This window comes from Tupaia chinensis, unplaced genomic scaffold (assembly GCF_000334495.1).
Source record: "Tupaia chinensis unplaced genomic scaffold, TupChi_1.0 Scaffold146187_1, whole genome shotgun sequence".
Lineage (NCBI taxonomy): Eukaryota > Metazoa > Chordata > Mammalia > Scandentia > Tupaiidae > Tupaia > Tupaia belangeri.
This window is the reverse complement of record NW_006206042.1, coordinates 2,241,699-2,258,917: the sequence shown is the minus strand read 5'-3', so window position 1 is coordinate 2,258,917 and position 17,219 is coordinate 2,241,699. Positions and strand designations below refer to the sequence as shown.

At 45.1% G+C, this 17,219-nt stretch overlaps 1 non-coding gene across 1 annotated transcript; it reads right to left on the bottom strand.

Moving 5' to 3' along the window:
* Positions 1 to 7,009: 7,009 nt before the first annotated feature.
* Positions 7,010 to 7,083, bottom strand: TRNAR-UCU (transfer RNA arginine (anticodon UCU)). Its single transcript has one exon. It is a non-coding gene; the product is annotated as a tRNA-Arg (tRNA).
* Positions 7,084 to 17,219: the final 10,136 nt, after the last annotated feature.

The following is a 17,219-nucleotide window of genomic DNA, read 5'->3' as shown; positions in this document are numbered from 1 at the left end:
CTCTCAAAAAAAGCATTTACACTTAAAAAAAATGGGATGAGGTGGGATTCTCTCCTTTTTTTTAACTTTTTTAATAATTATTTATTTAATTTTATTTATTCATTCTTTTTTTTTTTTTTAATTGGACCAGAGAGAGACAGAGGGTGAGAGTGAGAGAAGAAGTGAGAAAGCAAGCCACCAGATTCAGGACTTGAACTCTGGTCGGCCATGTGGGAATGTCCAGCACCTTAACCACCATGCCATCTGCTGGTCCCTGGATTCTCTGCTTCTTAAAAATGTTTCTAGAGCTACTAAAAAACTTGCATTTACAAAATAGTTGATAAAAATACTCCTCTGGATTGTACAAGAAGAGAGACAGGGACCATGGATAAGACATGGTGTATGACATTACTCAGACTTGACTTCTTTCTTGCCTGCTTCTTCAGAGGGTGGATTCTCCTCGTTTTTAATTTCTCCGTTTTCTACAGGTAAATCTTCTTCAGTGTCTCAGTTGGCCACTTCAGCCTGTTTCCCCTTTGCTCCCCTTTTCTCTTTTGTCTGAAGATTTATCCTTCGCTGCCGCCTGTTTTGGCTTCCTCTCCACTTTTGCAGGAGTAGGTTTAGCAAACAACCTCTCCAATCTCCTCTTGGGCTCTTCCTTGGCTACCCCCTAGGCTGAGCTGACCTTCCTCTTGGGCGTCCTGGCTGCGGACAGGGTGCGTCCTGAGTGTCTGAGAGGCCGTGCCTAGAGCTTTTGCAGAGTTGAGCGGATAAACCTTACTGCTCCTCCCGCTGCCTGAGCTGCTGGAACTCCATGTCTCTCCTTTTAAAAGAACTCTTTTGAGAATTTGAGCTCAATTGATGTGAAAACAAAGGTAGCAATAGTACAGGAATCTGGAGTCAAGTTGGGGGGCGGGGGAGGGAGGGTGGTGGGCAGAGAGGCTGCCTGGTCATTTACTTATCACTTGAAGTGGCAATGGAACTTGCTGCATTAACTTCCCTGTGTGAAGAGGATCTCTCTGGGGAGAGAAGCAATTGGGTGTCCACCTGGCTGTGTCCCTGGAGAAACTTTAAGGAGTCTTTTGGCTCTGGTAATTGGTTATAAATCCTCCACCAGATCAAACGTGCAGGGAGGTTACGAGGCCCTCAACTTCTGATTTTACCGTAAGACCCTATGAGAATCTCCACAGAACCACAGGGAAGGACCCAGTCAGACTCCATAGCAAAACCACTGTGGAGCCACAAACACTTTCATTCACTCACACAAAAACAAGCATACCAGGGTTTAGGGAAGCCCACCAGTCATAAGATCTAGGAGCTCTGGGAATCGATCCCAGGTTTCAGCACCAGTCTGTCAGCGTCTGCCGACAAGCTTCAGGGTAACATCTCTCTGGATGGTAAGACTGTTGGCATCTTCCCTAGGGGCTTGGTCCTGTGAAAGAAGAAAGTTAGAGAAAGGAAGGAAAGAAAGACGCAGAAGCAGAGATGCAGGTGAACACAGGCAAGCTGTGCTGCTCAGTTATGCTGAGCTTCTTTATTTATACATTTGACCAGGCACAGCGAACTGTTTACAAGCTTTCAAGGATGTGGTTGAAGTTCTACAGTTAGAGATAAGGACTTTAGTGTAGATGTTTTTTGACAGCGTTACTATCATGCGTATCCTATTATGTATCATAGGTCAAGCCAGTTTACTTATGTTATTCCTCTGCAACTCGAAGGAAGGCTGTCTGAGTATGCATCAAAGAGGATGATGTGTAAGCTATAAACATTACAAAGAACAGGCATCACATGACCTAGCCAGGGTCAAGATGTTTCCCATGCCCCACAGACATTATCTGTGGAGTCCCTGGTAATTAAGGCATGTGTCAGCTGGCTCCAGTGAGTAATTAGTGAGGCATACTGATAACCGCCTCCTGTATCTAGGCTGCATACCCTCACAGACTGGGATCAAACCTGTGCCTCCCATGTGGTCCCAGCTGAACACAGAGTCTTAGCAACGTGTGCAACCATGACTGGGCCCCTCATGATGTTGAAGTCAGCAAGGCAGCTTGCCTGTTGGTCTGTCTATGCAGCTAGTACAGTCAAGGTGATTCTTCATATAGATACAAGATTACTAGTGTGGTGTACACATATTAAAACATATATTATTGGGGTCATCTGTGGCATGGTGGCTAAGGCACTGGATCCCACATAGGCAACTGCTAGGTTCAAGCCCAGCACCCAGCAGCTTAAGAAACACACTGGGCATGTGTGCATTTTTGTGTAAAATCCCAAGAGGAGAATGGAAGAAAAAGAATTACAGTGTGGCCATTTCCCGGGGGGTTGGGGGGGTGATTTCTCATTCCCCCCCTCTCTGTCTCTCCAGTGAGCCCATGTATCCTAGAGCAATTTGTTTTAATACTTTTTTATTGCAAATTTGTTGCCTTATATTTCTTCTGTTAAAATTAAGATTTAGTTATCTGCACAGAAATATTGTATTACCTATGAATTTCATTTCAGGATGATGGAGGAAAATCAAGAAGTGCTGGACTTAACAAGGCAGAGTTGCCCTACATGAGCATGCCCCATTCTAAATGCTGAGCCCATATCCCCATTTCTCCTTCCACTCTGCCACCCTGACCTTTGAGGGGCCCACCTCAGGCTGTTCTTGCTATATCTGTTTGGAATGTCCATCCTCTAAGTCTCATTGTCCTCCCTCACTTCACTGAGGTCTTCATTTCTGTCACCTCCTGCAAGAGGTTTTCCACAACCACCATTCTCCACGTTGTCCTCTATCTCCATCGTCCTTTAGAGTCTTCCATAGCACAAATCTCTACCTGAAATGTATTATAATTCTTATTGACCTGTTTATCACTTGTTTCTGTCATGGGAATATTCATTCCATAAGGGAGGTGGAGGCTACTATTTTGTATCCCAGTGCCTGGAATAATGGGAATGGCACAGAGAGGGTGCTTGATGAATATTTGTTCAGAAAATGAATGAATGCATGAAGACACTCCCGTGCGCCTACTCCATGGGAGCTAAGAGGAATCTCTCTCTTTCCTATCTACATAATTTATAGCCAATCTAAGTCAGCATTAATTCTCTCAAATATATCCATCAAATGCCTACCATATTTCAGGCACTGAGCATACAATGATAAATAAGACATATCTTGCCTGCATACTTCACAATTAATGATTAGCTCTTGCAGCTAAGAAGCATTTCAGTCCTACAGCAAAGTGACTTTATAAAAATAAAAATAAAAAAAACACCTACTTCTATTTTATATTCTGGGTACATTTTAAATATAGTAATTATTATATTTATAAATTATCCCTTATGTGTTAAAAAGAAAACTATCATTGCATATGGAAAAGTTTTTTACCTATGCAGAAAATACATCCCTCTAGGCCTGGTGATAGCTTTCTGCACATCTCCAAAACACCACCGCTCAGAGCCAGAGGGAGTTAAAGGCTGAGCAATGTCTGAGTAAACGAAAGTGTCTAGTTCTCTTAGTGGAATAGCCAGCAGGTCCCTCTCTACCTACCTGACTGAGACAAAGTCCCCTAGCTAAGGCATAGCAGGACCATCTGCCTTTGGACAGACCTCGCCAGCTAGAAAAGTCCAATCCGTCCTCTTTCTCAGGGCAACATAGGTCAGCATCAGCTCCAGCGGATACCTTACAGCAAACCAGGACATTCCAGTAAGGGCTGACCATTCGGACCCTTTCAGTTCCCTGCTGTATGACCAGACACCTTTCTCACATGCTTAGAGAGAAAAGCAACTTAAAAACTAACATAACTTGGGGACTGGACAATGGCACAGTGGCAAAACATAGTTCTCTGTGAGGGTAACATATGTGGATTGGGTCCAGTTTTGTGAGCAGAGATCTCCCATGAATATGTCAAGTGTATGTATGCCCAGGGTCTAGGGCCCTGATACTGGGGGTGGATCATGGCGTCAGAACCTCACTGGAGATGCTGTCTCTCTGTTGCTCTCCTCTCTCACTCATGGAATAAATAAATAAACTTTAAAAAGACTAGCATAAGTTGAGAACAACAGATGGTGTAATGGTCACATTGCTGGACTCTTACATAGTCAACCTTGGTTCAAGTCTCAGACCTAGTGGCTTAAAATTCATGCCAGGTGCATGTTCGTGTGTGCCCAAAATCCCAAGAGAAGACTGGAAGAAAAGAGACTGGCATAGCTATCCCACTGGGGAGTGATTTCTCACCTTCTGTCTATCTCTCTCTCTGGCAAGTACACATGCCCTATGGCAAAAATCTCTCTCTCTAAAAAAAAAAAAAATGAAAAGGCTGACATAAATCTATCCATTTGTACAGAGCTACAATGAACTTTTTATCCATTTTCACATTCATTGGAAAGCTAAAAATAACCTTGTTGTTATAAATAAGCAAATTAGTGTTCACATAGTCAACAATTTGGCAAAGCTGTAACTCAAACCAAGGTCTTGTGATGCTAAGTTAGGAGACAGAAATGACAGGTTAAAATCAGGGCTAGAGATTAAATTTAAACTAGGTTTCTGGCCCAGCTGCTGCGACACAGCATTCACACAGTGCCCTGAAGGACTGGACGCCACGTGGCCAGTGGTGACTGTGAATCCCCACCTCGCCCACAGGTGCCCAGGACCCTGAGGACCCAGAAGGTTGGGAAGGGACATCATGGCATGATGAGACTCTGTCAGCTGTGCACCTCCCTCTCTCCTTCTTACTCTCTCTCCTGCAGGTCTGCACGTACTCTGCTGTAGACATGCTAAATAAATAAATAAATGAACCTGTGAGTTTTCATTCCCATTGGCATGGAGCCTCGGATCAGGGGTTTGCTACAGCTTACCTTGATCAAGCACTTACATCCCAATTCAATACCTCACAATTCCATGAAGTCTGATAGTTATTCCTAGAAAGCTTCTAGCAATGAGTGTTTTATTCATGTGTGTTACTAACAACACAAATACCTGAATCTGAGTACTTTAAAAAGAAGAGATTTGTTTAGCACACAGTCTGGGAGGCCAATGCCAAGAGGCTGCATATGGTGAGGGTCTCTGTGCTGGTGGAGACCTCAGAGTCCTGAGGTGCCACAAGGCGTCCCATAGCAAGATGTAGCAAGAGCACACACGTCTGAGTCTGTGTCCTTGTGTAACTCCTTATAAACCCACAAGCATCCAATCATGGGCCCGTACCCTGATCCTTATCTCCTCCCAAAGGCCCCATCTCTCAACTACATAGTTGAATTATGTTGTCACTCACTTAATACCGTCAAACCAAATCTCAGCACATGAATGTTGGCAGACATACATTCAAACCATAGCAAAGCACAGACCTCAGAATGGACCAGCATGAACCTACATGATTGCCCTAACCACTAACAACAATAGAGGGACAACCTCCTTGCTTCTTGGAATTCTTGCTGTTGAGCAGCTTGTACCAAAAGTACCGTACAGGGGGATTAGAAAGATGCAGGTAGTGGTCTAGGTTAGGGTTGAAAATGTGACACAGTTCTTCCCTCAACTCCCTCATCTGCCCTTCCTCCAATTTCACACACGAACTTTTCCTTTCAGGCCAAAGGTTAAGGAAAAATATCTAGGGTAGACTGAGTTATCAATAAACAAAATGCCCTGTAGAGGGATGCCTGAGAATTTCTGGTCCTCACCAGTGTTCCCAAAAGAGCAAGTCCATGGAGCTAGTAGGAGATAGCTAATACCTGAATCGTCCTTCCAACAAGGTAACCCAGAAAAGTGAAGCCACATTGGCTCTTACTGTAGGAAGTTCGAATCTCTTTTAGGTACTATTCTGCTTTAAAAGAATTTCAGGGAGTTTAAGTACTATTCTACTTTAAAACACGCACCTGTTGAAGGGTAAGCTATCAATTCTCCTCCAGAATTATCTTGTCTGCCCCATCAACTCCCCGCCTATTAGCATTATTTGGTGAACTCCATAGGTGAAATGCCCCCTCAGTCCACCCCAGCTTCCTTAGGGCACAACTGCACGGCTGTGTCCTTTGGTCACCTGTTCCAAGTCCCACGTGAAGATGATGACTCACATCAGCAGTTGGAGGAAAGGTGTCTTTCTGCTCAGGTTTCCTGGGTTCATCTGAGGTGGAGGTCAGTGCATGGCAAGGGCAGCTCCCTGCAACTACTAGGCTAGAAGCAGCAAGATGTGAGGAAGAGAGCCAGACCAACTCAAAATAGAAACTCAAGATACATCCCAATCCGATCGAGCGCCCATTCTGGCTAAATGTGGCCCATTCAATGAGACAGGGAAAGACAGCAGAAGTGAATGCAGGATGAGAGAAGAGGTGAGAATACAGCTTTTTTGGAAATCAAAAATTATGAAAATAATACTCAGCTACAATTCTCAATTCCTATTCCATAAACAGAAAAGGGTTCAAACTTTATAGTGAGAGCATTTGGGTTTCTGGGGACAAGCCCATCCCACTTGCTGATGGTAATTAGTGTGTTTCTGTATGGCATATTCCTCTGAGACAAAGATCATAGATTACATTTCACCTTAGACAGGAGGAAGTGAGTGATGAGCCGTAGCATAAAAAGCTCTAGGAATGCAAAAGTGTAGCTGACAAAGACGATGCAAGAAATTATCCTCTGAACAACCCCATCCGTCTTCCGAACCAAGAGAACACCTCGGTCAAGGTGGGTGTCACCTTAGAGGAGAGCTGGGAATTTCCCATCGGCATATGAAACAATCTGCCCTTTCGTGTTCTCAGGGGTAAAGGGAGGAAACCGTGGTGGTCCCCAAACCTGTGACCTGGCCTCTTTGTCACTGTGTACCAAGTCTATAAAGCAAAAAATTCAAAGTCTGTGTCAGCTGAGCTGAGTAGAGATGTGACAGACATCTGAGCCTTCACTAGACAATGAAAATCCACCGCGGAGGGCAGAGAAAAGAAGACAAGGTCCAGGATTTCCAGGAGAAGAGTTTCCTTCCTCTTCCCTTATAGCCTCCAGGGAGAGATAAATTAAATTATCAACTTAGCATAACAGCATTCAAAATAAAAGAGGCACCTGCCGGGTGACCATCTCTGCCGGGACTCGAACCCGGAACCTCTGGATTAGAAGTCCAGCGCGCTCGTCCATTGCGCCACAGAGACCTCACCACACACACAGCATCAGCACCAGAACTGAAAAAGCACATACCTTCTGCATCACCGAGCCATCTCAGCATCCTGCTCTCTGAGCGGTGGGGGGACAGGGACAGCTGGAAAATCTGGAGTGGAGATCCACCAGCCGGCTCCATCAAAGCGTTTCTCAATACCATGGGTCCTGGGGTCCTCAGAGGATTGGAGGAATGGGACAGTGGTCATTTTTCCAGCCCCACAATCCCTGAAGGATGAAGAACAGAGCTAGAGCCTTTGCTTTCCTTCCCTCTCCATGCCTAAGGGAGGATCCGGAGAAATATTTCTATTCTCATGCTAATTTAGCGGAGTGCACCCAGCCTGAAAGAGAAAGCAGAAGCCATCTCTATCTCCACCCCTCTCCCTTGCTGTGGTTGCATCCTGGTCCAGCTATTCTCAGCCTGGGGATGGGCAAGGCTGGGGATTCAGGAAAACCTTCGATCCCAGAAACAAAGGAGCCGCTTCTGTGCAGAAACCGTGGACAGCGGCAGAGAGCGGCAGAGCAGCTGGGCTCCAGGAGCTGGTCAGGTTCTCGGCTTTAAAATCTGTATCTGACAAGCCCAAGGGAAGAGGTATGGGGTGGGGGGCTGATGTGATGTTCCTTCACTAGGATTAAAGATGGGAGTAGAGGCGGAATGCTGTTGAGTGCGTGTGAGAGGGAGGAAGGGAGAGTGTGTGTGTACACGTATAAGTACGAGGAGGACACAAACGGCAGTTCCCCGAGGAAATGCAGATGGTCCCCGGGCAGCCCTTATAAACCTACCAGTGTCCTCAGCCCCACATTCCCCAGGCCCATGTCCCTGCCCTTCTTTCTGCCCAGGGCTGCCTAATTACAGAATGGGATTTCTCAGCTGTCTGGGCTTACTAAAGGCATCTGAGTCTATGTAATCCAATCGACCATCCTCCTTAACTGTATTTAAAGGCCCATACGCAGTTCTACAAAATAGTCGTAATTTTAAAAGATTCCTGGACACTTCCGTAATCGCTGTTGTTTGTAATTTTCACTGTGCCAGTTCTTCTGCGTGTCTAATCTAAGTCCTTCTTACCTCACCTCCACCTCATTTTCTCCAGTTTGGATCCCAGACACATCAGGAGAATTGGCCTCAACACCCCAAATGCATTTAGACTTTGATTCAGTGTTCACCACCTCAGACTCAGACTCCCCTTCTCCTCCCTTGCTGTGTTTCCAGGGCTCACAGCTCTCTGGACACTGTCCCCAGAGTTCAATCATAACTCCAGAGAGTTCTCTCTAACCTGTGAGAATAGATGACAGCCAAGTCCAGGAGCAATAAGACTAGATGAGATGTCTCCATTAGAACATCTCTAGGGCCCATCTGACTCTAAGAGCCCTAAGGCTGAAACACAGTACTTCATGGTTCTCTGCCTATTCATATAACCCCAAGGAAGAGTACTGGTAGCAAGTGCAAGCAAGATGATTCAGTCACGCCTGGGACATACGCAGGTGACATTAATGCCTGGGGAAGGGCAGGTGCTCCTCTACAGCTTATCTATACAGGGCCCAGAGACAGTGACTCAGAGAGGGGTAACTGCGTATATTATGACCCTAAAACCAGGAACTGCAGAATAGGTCTTTCCTACCGCATTTACCCTAGAAAACTTCAAGAAGCTACACACAGGCCTGAATGCTAGTCAGAAATTGTATTGCTCCGAGTGAGTGGATTGTAACAAGATGCTGGTCAGGAGCTGGTCAAGAGGTCCATGTACGTGTAAAAGGAAGTTCAAGAGCCAGCAATGAACTGCTTGGATGCTGCGAGGGCAAAGGAAGTCTAGACTCAGGCTATCTCCCTGCCAGCCTCAGGCTCCATATTCTCTTAGCTAGAGAAGCTCACTGTCTCTCTTTCTCTTTCTTCTCTCTTTCTCCTTGCTCCTCAAAAAGGTGTATCTGACTCCCAAGAAATCTGTTAGTTCCCTAGTTATGCCCAAAGTTTCACTGCCTCTTAAGAAAGCATGCATTACCAGCAGATGGTGTAATGGTTACGTCGTTCAATGCCTACGTGGTCGACTATGGTTTGAGTCCCAGACCCAGGGGCTTAAAATTCACACCAGGTACATGTGTGTGTGTGCCCAAAATCCTGAGAGGAGACTGGAGGAGAAGGGATTATGGTGTGGCCATCCTCCTCGGTGTGTGATTTCTCACTTTCTGTCTCTCTGTCTCTCCAGCAAGCGCACATACTCTATAGCAAAAATCTAAATAAATAAATAAATAGAAAGAGAACCTGTATTTTCCACAACCTGATTGAAGAGTCCCAGCTCTCCAGCTCCTCCAGGAGCCTCAGTCACTGTTTGCAATGTTCTTACTTGGTGCTGGGGATAGGTTGAAAGATAAATAATGAATGTCCCCTATCCCCAAGGATACTATAGCTAAATCCCAAGGTAATAATAACAATAGTGATGGATGGAAAGGAGGTGCTCAGGAAAAAATCATTTAACAGAGACACGATGGAAAATTATCAATTGTGGATGATGTGAATGGTAATATCTTTGCACTGACTGACATGCAAAGCATATATACTTTGAAAAACCGTATCATGTGCTGTGAAGATGTACAATAATTAAACGGAAAAGAAGAAGAAAAAGAAGAAGACGACGATGACAACATATGGGAGAAAAGAAAGAATTCATGGTACTGTCCACCAAATAAAGTGTCCATTTTCCAAGTCTACACAAAGACCAGAGCTCTGGAAGCTGAAAGATCCAGTTTTAATAACAAGGCATGCGGCTTATGTGCTTTGAGACGCTGAGAACATTAGTTAACTTGTCTGATCTTCCATTTCCTCAGTATAAACTGGAGATGGTAATACATGCTACTGATAAAGGTTAGCTGAAATTGCATGGCGGGATGTGTTTGTCCCCTCCTTCCTCTATTCTATGAGTTAAAATTCTCACCTCTATTTGCCCAGGTTGCTTCCTTTCCTTTAAATACCCTTCAGTTAACCCCTTTAGCAACCCAGACAAATCTCTCCATTCCAACCAAAAATACTCCCCACCAATAAGAGTCTTCCTAGGACCTCTTATACTATATCAACAAAAATACTCTGGACTTCAGCCAGATTTTCCCTCCTCGCCCCAAATAAGAGACATCTCTCTGAGATCATTGTTTTGCTTTATTGTATATGAATAAACCAAGTTTCTAGATAGTGTGAATAATGTCTCCAGTTTAGGTTTTCAATTTAAAAATAAAGAGAGAAATAATCAGAGGCAGATGGTGGCACAGCAATAACACAATGCTCTGGGACACTGGGCCCACATGAGAAGGGTGTGTGTTCATGACTGGGGGCACCTTGAATATGATAAGTGTGCGTGCACATGCCTGAGATCCAGGCTGGCTGAGGCTGGGGTGGACTGTGGCATGAAAACCCTTTTGGGGATGCCTCTCTGTCTTTCTCTCTCTCTCTCTCTCTCTCTCTCTCTCTCTCTCTCTCATGGAAGAAATATTTTTAAATTAGGTAATTCACTAATTTTTTAGATTTTTATCATAGAGTACATGCACTCACTAGAGAGAGTTAGAGACAGAGAGAGAGAAAGTGAGAAATCATCCCCCCACCCCCGAGGGGAAATGATCATGCTGCAATCCCTTTTATTCCATTCTCCTCTCAGGATCTTGGGCACACTAATGCACACATACCTGGCGTGTTTTTCAAGCCACAGGGTTCAGGATTCGAACTGCACAGTCAGCCATGTGGGATCCAGCACCTAAACTTTTCTAAAAATAGGAAAACAGGGCTAGGAGGTGGCATGGTGGTTAAGGCATTGGACTCTCACATGATCGTCCATGGTTCAAGTTCTGGACCCGGCAGCTTGCTTTCTTGTTTTCCCTCTCTCTCTCTTTATCTCTCTGTCTCTCTCTTGTGAGAACACATGCCCTATAGCAAACTTTTGAAATATAATAATTATAAATAAAATTAAATATTTTTTAAGAAAGGAAACCAAATAAAGATACAATTTTAAAGAGGCAGGAAAGATGAAGTTAAGCTACTCAAAATGATTGAAGACAAAGTTCTTTTCTTCTTTTCAACTAAGTATATGTCATTCAGGTTTATATAACCCTTAAGGAGCTAAGTACATTCCCCTTCCAAAAAAATGTTGTACTGATTTAGTTCTCCAAAGATCTGTGACTCAAACATTACTCATGCCTCTAATTGAATACCACTATGTGACCCTGCAGACAGGCTGATGATGTTCATACATTATTTCATTCATCAAGTATTGCCGACATACATATAATAAATGCCAAGAAAATTCCCTTTGCTCCAGAAACAAACACAATTAAATCCCACATCTGTCTGTGGTCTTCCTCAGATTCCCTAAAGTTACCTCAACCAGCTAGTCCATGTTTTATTGAAATGCTCAGGGATCTTAGATGGAATAAGACAGGGAAATAGTCATTCAAATTGCACTGTCTTCATACACTATGCTTTCATCTCCCGGCCCCTGCAATGCCCGCCACCTTATTAATTCACATATACTGTGATTCCCATATGCATCTCCTCATGTCCCACCTACTATCAGTTCCTTCTTACTTTTTCACTCAGTAGAGTCAGCTCAACTTGTTTCTTTCATGAGCATCTCCCAAGAAGGCCAGGAAAGATGCTTTGCAATGACACATCTATGGTGCTAGACCTGCTCTTCAGTCTGGAACCCCTTAAGCCTTAAAGAAGGGTCAAATGGACATAGCTAAGATGCTAATGCCCTTTAATTCTTTTCCAGACATTTCATTCTCATGGGTTTCTGCCCCATGCTCTGTTCCTCCCATTCATGTTCTAACCATCATAATGAAGCATATATGTTCCTGCAAACTTCCTACTTCCCACCTTCCTTAGCCCATGAGCCTGCCTGCAGATTGCTCGTTTGTGTCCTCATCCCCTTTCGTATCCTCTAAGAGAAAGAAAGGGAGACAATTGAGGTAGTAACAAACTGAGAATCAAGCCAAAACAAGACAAACACAGAGCAACAATTTTTAATCAACCTATCCAGTTTTCAGAACCTGTTGCAGGTATTGCCTAGTCTAACTGTGTTAGCCAGGGCCCTCAAGCCTTCCCAAAAGCAGACCCAGAACCATTTTGTCTTAATAATGGTCTGAGTCAAGGAAGGTCACAGTGGAGCTCACAGAGGTCAAGCCCCTAAGAGATGCTGAGGAATGGTGAAGAGTCTCCAGAAAAAAAACTCCCTTTTCTGGTTGCCTCTTTCCTAGCTCTGCCAGACTTCTCCAGGAGGCAGTCTAGAGAACTTTAGTGTGTCTCCAAGGACATGCAGGCCTTTTCTGGTAAAGAAGACGGAGGAAACTAGCAGCATTTAATAATTGGAAGGACACTAGGCTGTCAAGTTTCACTAGATCTTTGGGGGAATTTGGGGTGGGAGGGCCTATGGTTTAGATAATAGATTTTCTCCCAAAGGTTGTTTTGGTTTTTAGGGTTTTGTCATAGGGCATGTGGGCTCTCTGGAAAGAGACAGAAAGAGAGGAAGTGAGGAACTGCCCCTGAGGATTGGCCACATCACAATCCCTTCTCCTCCTCTAGGGCTTTTGAGCACACACATGTGCTTGGCATGATTTTCAAGCTGCCAGGTTCAGGCAGGACTTGAACTTTGGTCAGGCACATGGGAATCCAGTGCCTTAATCACTATGCAACCTGCTGCTCCCCATGTTCTGGAATTCAATCCCCAGTGTAATGGCGCTGGAAACTGGTGAGACCTTTAAGAAGTGAGACCTGGTGGGCAGTGTTTGCATCATGGAGGCATCTCTGTCGTAATGGACTAATGCTCTCCTATAAGACAAAGTGAGTTCTAGCTCTCATGAGAAGGAGCTGGTCTCCAGGAGAGTAAGTCCCCACAAAAGGAAGATGGCTTCCTGCAGGGATCTCTCCTTGTATACACCCATCATTCTCTCTGCTTCTGTCAGCCATGTGGTAATGTAGCACAAGGTCAGCCTGATACCTTTGGACTTTCCAGCCACCAGACTCAGAAGTCAAGCAAACTTCTATTCTTTATAAGTCAACTACCTCGGACATTTCTGTTAAGAACATTGTAGCTGAATACGATAGAGGAAAGGCTCTCTGCTTCACCGCCCAGTAAGTGAGCAAAATCCTGGTACTAAATTTCCAGTTCAACTCTCTATACTTTCTTTTTTTTTTTTTTTTTCAAAAAATTATTTCATTTAACTTTACTTCTTTATTTCAATTTGATCAGAGAGGGACAGAGTGACAGAGAGAGAGAGAGGAAAAGCAAGAAAGCAAGCTGCCAGGTCTGAGACTCAAACCACAATCAGCCATGTGGAGTCCAGCACACTTAACTACCACACCACTTGACCCATCCCTGTACTGTCTTTACTGTCTTTATACTCAGGGCTCTCTGCCTATTTCTTTTTTCTTTTCTTTTCTTTGTTTTTTTTTTTTTTTTTTTTGGAGAGAGAGAGATTTTTGCTATACAACAAGGGCACTCTGCAGAGAGATAGAGATAGAAAGCAAGAAATCACCTCCCAGGGGAGATGGCCATGCCACAATCCCTTCTCCTACATTCTCCTCTTGGGATTTTAGGCACACGCACCTAGCATGAGTTTTAAGTGACTGGGTCCAGGACTTGAACTGTGGTCGACAACATGGGAGTCCAGCAACATAGCCATTATGCCATATGCTGATCCGTCTCTATGTCTGTTTCTTTTCCAGAGAGAGATTTTTGCTATAGGGCACGTGTACTCACCATAGAGACAGAGAGACAGAAAGTGAGAAATCACCCTCCAACCCAGGGGAGATGAACACACTGCAATCCCTTCTCCTCTCAGGATTTTGGGCACACACACACACACATACACACACACACACATGTGCGCGCTCCTGGCATGAGTTTTAAATGACCAGTCTGTGACTCCAACTGTGGTCAACTCCGTGGGACTCCAGGGACATAACCACTCCGCCATCTGCTGGTCCCTCTCTATGCCTGTTTCGAACCCAAGCCACTACTCTCCTGTGCTCAGTGCTCCCTCCCAGTCCTATCTTCTTACATTTTCTGCTTGTTAGTCCCGTCAGGTTTGCCTTCTTCGGGGCATGTAACCCTTAAGTCATTTTCTGCTTTAAAATATCTCTTTCCTGTCTGTCCTCACCTCGTTCGTGTCCATTTCACTTCTCCCACATTCCACAGTTGGCATTTCTGAATGCTTTGACCATCTAGTCTCTGCCTATAATGCTCAGTTTCTGGGCGAGGCCCCCATCCGTGCTTCTCTGCCCTGGGATGTGTTCACTCCAAACGCCGTTGTCCAGATGCACTGCTCCTGCTGGCCCCTAGATTGCGCCCCTGCTCTTTTCCTGTGCCCCGCAGCCACCGTCCCCAGGCCTCCAAAGGCCTCTATCATTACACTCATGCTTGGGCTCGGAGTCTTACTTACTGTCCGCTGCAGGCCCTGTTTTCCCTTCCTCCAGATTTCACTCTCCAGACCTCTTCATTCGCCCACCAGCCACTCAGTCCTGCCCGCCGTCCACGGTACCTGTTCCACAGTACCTGTTCGGGTCTCTCTGCACCCAGTCCTTGTGGTGCCAGGTTCTCATTCCCGAGGCTGCTCAGAATCACTTGCTGGATCTTCCCTTCTGCCCTGTGTTGGCCTCTGCCTGGCTCTAGAACACACCTGTGTCTGTTTCACTTCTTTGTCTGGGATTCTGCACTGCCAGCTCTAAAACTGAGAGGCCACAATAGGACCCTGCTAATCCCCAGGGCACTGAGTTACCATGGGGACAAGCTGACAACTGCTCCTTAATGTTCACAGCCATTATGGGGCCCCTGACCCTTAAAGGGCCAGCTACTCTGGGCAGGGGCCAAAGAATTAGAAAAGCGATCTTTAAAGGGTCAGTAAATGTGTGGTTATAGGCCAAGGGATTTAAGAACATTGGTTGTGCCTAATAGTATGAGTACATTGGGTTTTTCTGTTTTTCTCTTGTCTTGACTCCACTTCCTATTAACCCTAGAAGGAGCTTTGAGGTGAACATAGGAAAACTCACTCTACTGGCAAAGTTATTCAAATTTGCTGCTCATCAGTTTAGTTAAACAAAAAAAAATAGGTGAGGTCTTTAAAAAGTGTGCAGAAAATGCATACCATAAAAAAACTATGGATGCATGTCAAAATAATTTCACCCCAAAATAAACTCATACTTTAATTCTATGTTTTCCACCAGCTTTTGGAAGATCCCTCACATGTCTGTGAAAGTTTCAGTCTCAGAGACGAACCTCGCCCTCACATAGGAACTTGTCTGACAGATCACACACCGCAGGGTCAAACCCCAGAGTCTAGCCTCTTACACCAGCGAATGTTGACGACACAGGAGTGGCCCTCCTAAAGCCTGTCTAAAAAATACTCAGTTTCCACATCGACGACAACAGGGTCAAGGAAAAGCATTTTCCTTGATGAAGTCAGCTTATCTCCTTTAGGCTCAGGTCTCCTTCTTCAGAAGGTGGTAGCTAAATTTCCAAGCCCTCTCCCTACTCAGTGTCTGTGACTCTAAGAAACATTATTAATGGTGATGATGAGCAAAGCATTCCGTTATCATCAGGCCTACCCTAGATCGCAGGAAGACAGATTATCACCATCCTCCTTTTACAAAAAGAAACCGTGATCCAACACATTAGGTGGCTTCCCGAAATCGCACAGCTTGTAAGCGACAGAGCTGGACTTAGCATGGAGCAGAGAGCTGACTTGCGTCTGTTAGCACTCCAGGCAGGTCTCCGGCAAAGGTGCCCCCACAGACTGCCCCCACGGATTTGTTCCCAAAAGCAAGATTCTGAGATTTGTCTCCCAAGTCTCTCCCCATGCCCTATCTTTGCAATCATGGGAGCATTGAGTGCCATTACGAATAAAACAGGAGGAGGGACCGCAGATGGCATGATGGTCACATTGCTGCACTCCCACATGGCCAAGTGCAGATTGAGACCCAGGTCCGGTGGCTTAAAACTCATGCCAGGTGCATGTGCATGCATGCCCAAAATCCAAAGAGGAAAGTGGAGGAGAAAGATTAGGTGTGGCCATGCCCCCTAGAGGGTGATTTCTTGCTTTGTCTCTCTGTCTCCCTCCAGTGAGTGCATGCACCCTATAATAAAAAAAATCTCTCAAATAAATAAATAGATAAATAAAAGAACAGAACAGGAGGGGGGGCAGTAGATGGTGTAGGGGTTACATCAGTGGACTTTCACATGACTGGCCACAGTTCGAATCTTGGACCTGGAAGCTTGAAACTCATGGTGAGTGCATGTATGTCCATGCCCAAGATCCCAGGAGAATGGAGGAGAAGAAATTGCAGTATGACCATCTCTCTGGGGGTGGTTTCTCACCTTCCTTCTCACTGTCTTTGTCTCTCCTCTCCCTTAAGGCAAAAACTTCTCAAATACCCTAAAGAAAAAATCTGTCAAAAAAAAAAAAAAAAAAGAAAAAATAGAATAGAACAGGGGTGGGAGGTGCAGCAGGTGCCATAGAGGTTAAGGAGCGAGATTCCCACATGGCCAACTGCAGTTCGAGTTCTGGACCTGGCAGCTTGAAAATCATGCTTGGACCATGTATGTGCATGCCTGAAATCCCAAGAAGAGACTGAAGGAAAATGATTGCAGCATGGCCATTCCTCGTCACTTTCCCTCTCACCACCTCTGTCACTCTCCAGTGAGTGCAAGCACCCTATGGCAAAATTCTAAAAATAATAATAAAAAAAAAAATAGAAGGCCCACAGCATGGAGTAAATGATTAGGATGGTTAAAAGGAATATGGGGGCTCAGACAGTGGTGCAGCAGCAGTAAGACACAAGGTGGACCCACATGGAAAGGTTCCAGGTTCGTGTCCAGAGACCTCCCTGAGTAAGCCAGGCACATGTGTACCCTTTACATGGGACCAGATGAGGTTGAGGGTGGATCACAATGCTGAGACCCTTAAGACTGCTGCCTCTGCTTCTCTCTCTCTCTCTCTCTCTCTCTCTCTCTCTCATGGAAGGAAGGATGGAAAGAAGAAAGGGAGGGAGGAAGAGAGAAAAGGACAGAAGAAGGGAGGGAGGGAGGAAAGAGGAAAAGTGGCATTAAGTATGTGAATCAGTGAGCTCTCTATGGTCTCTTCTTTGGTGGCTCACTCTCCT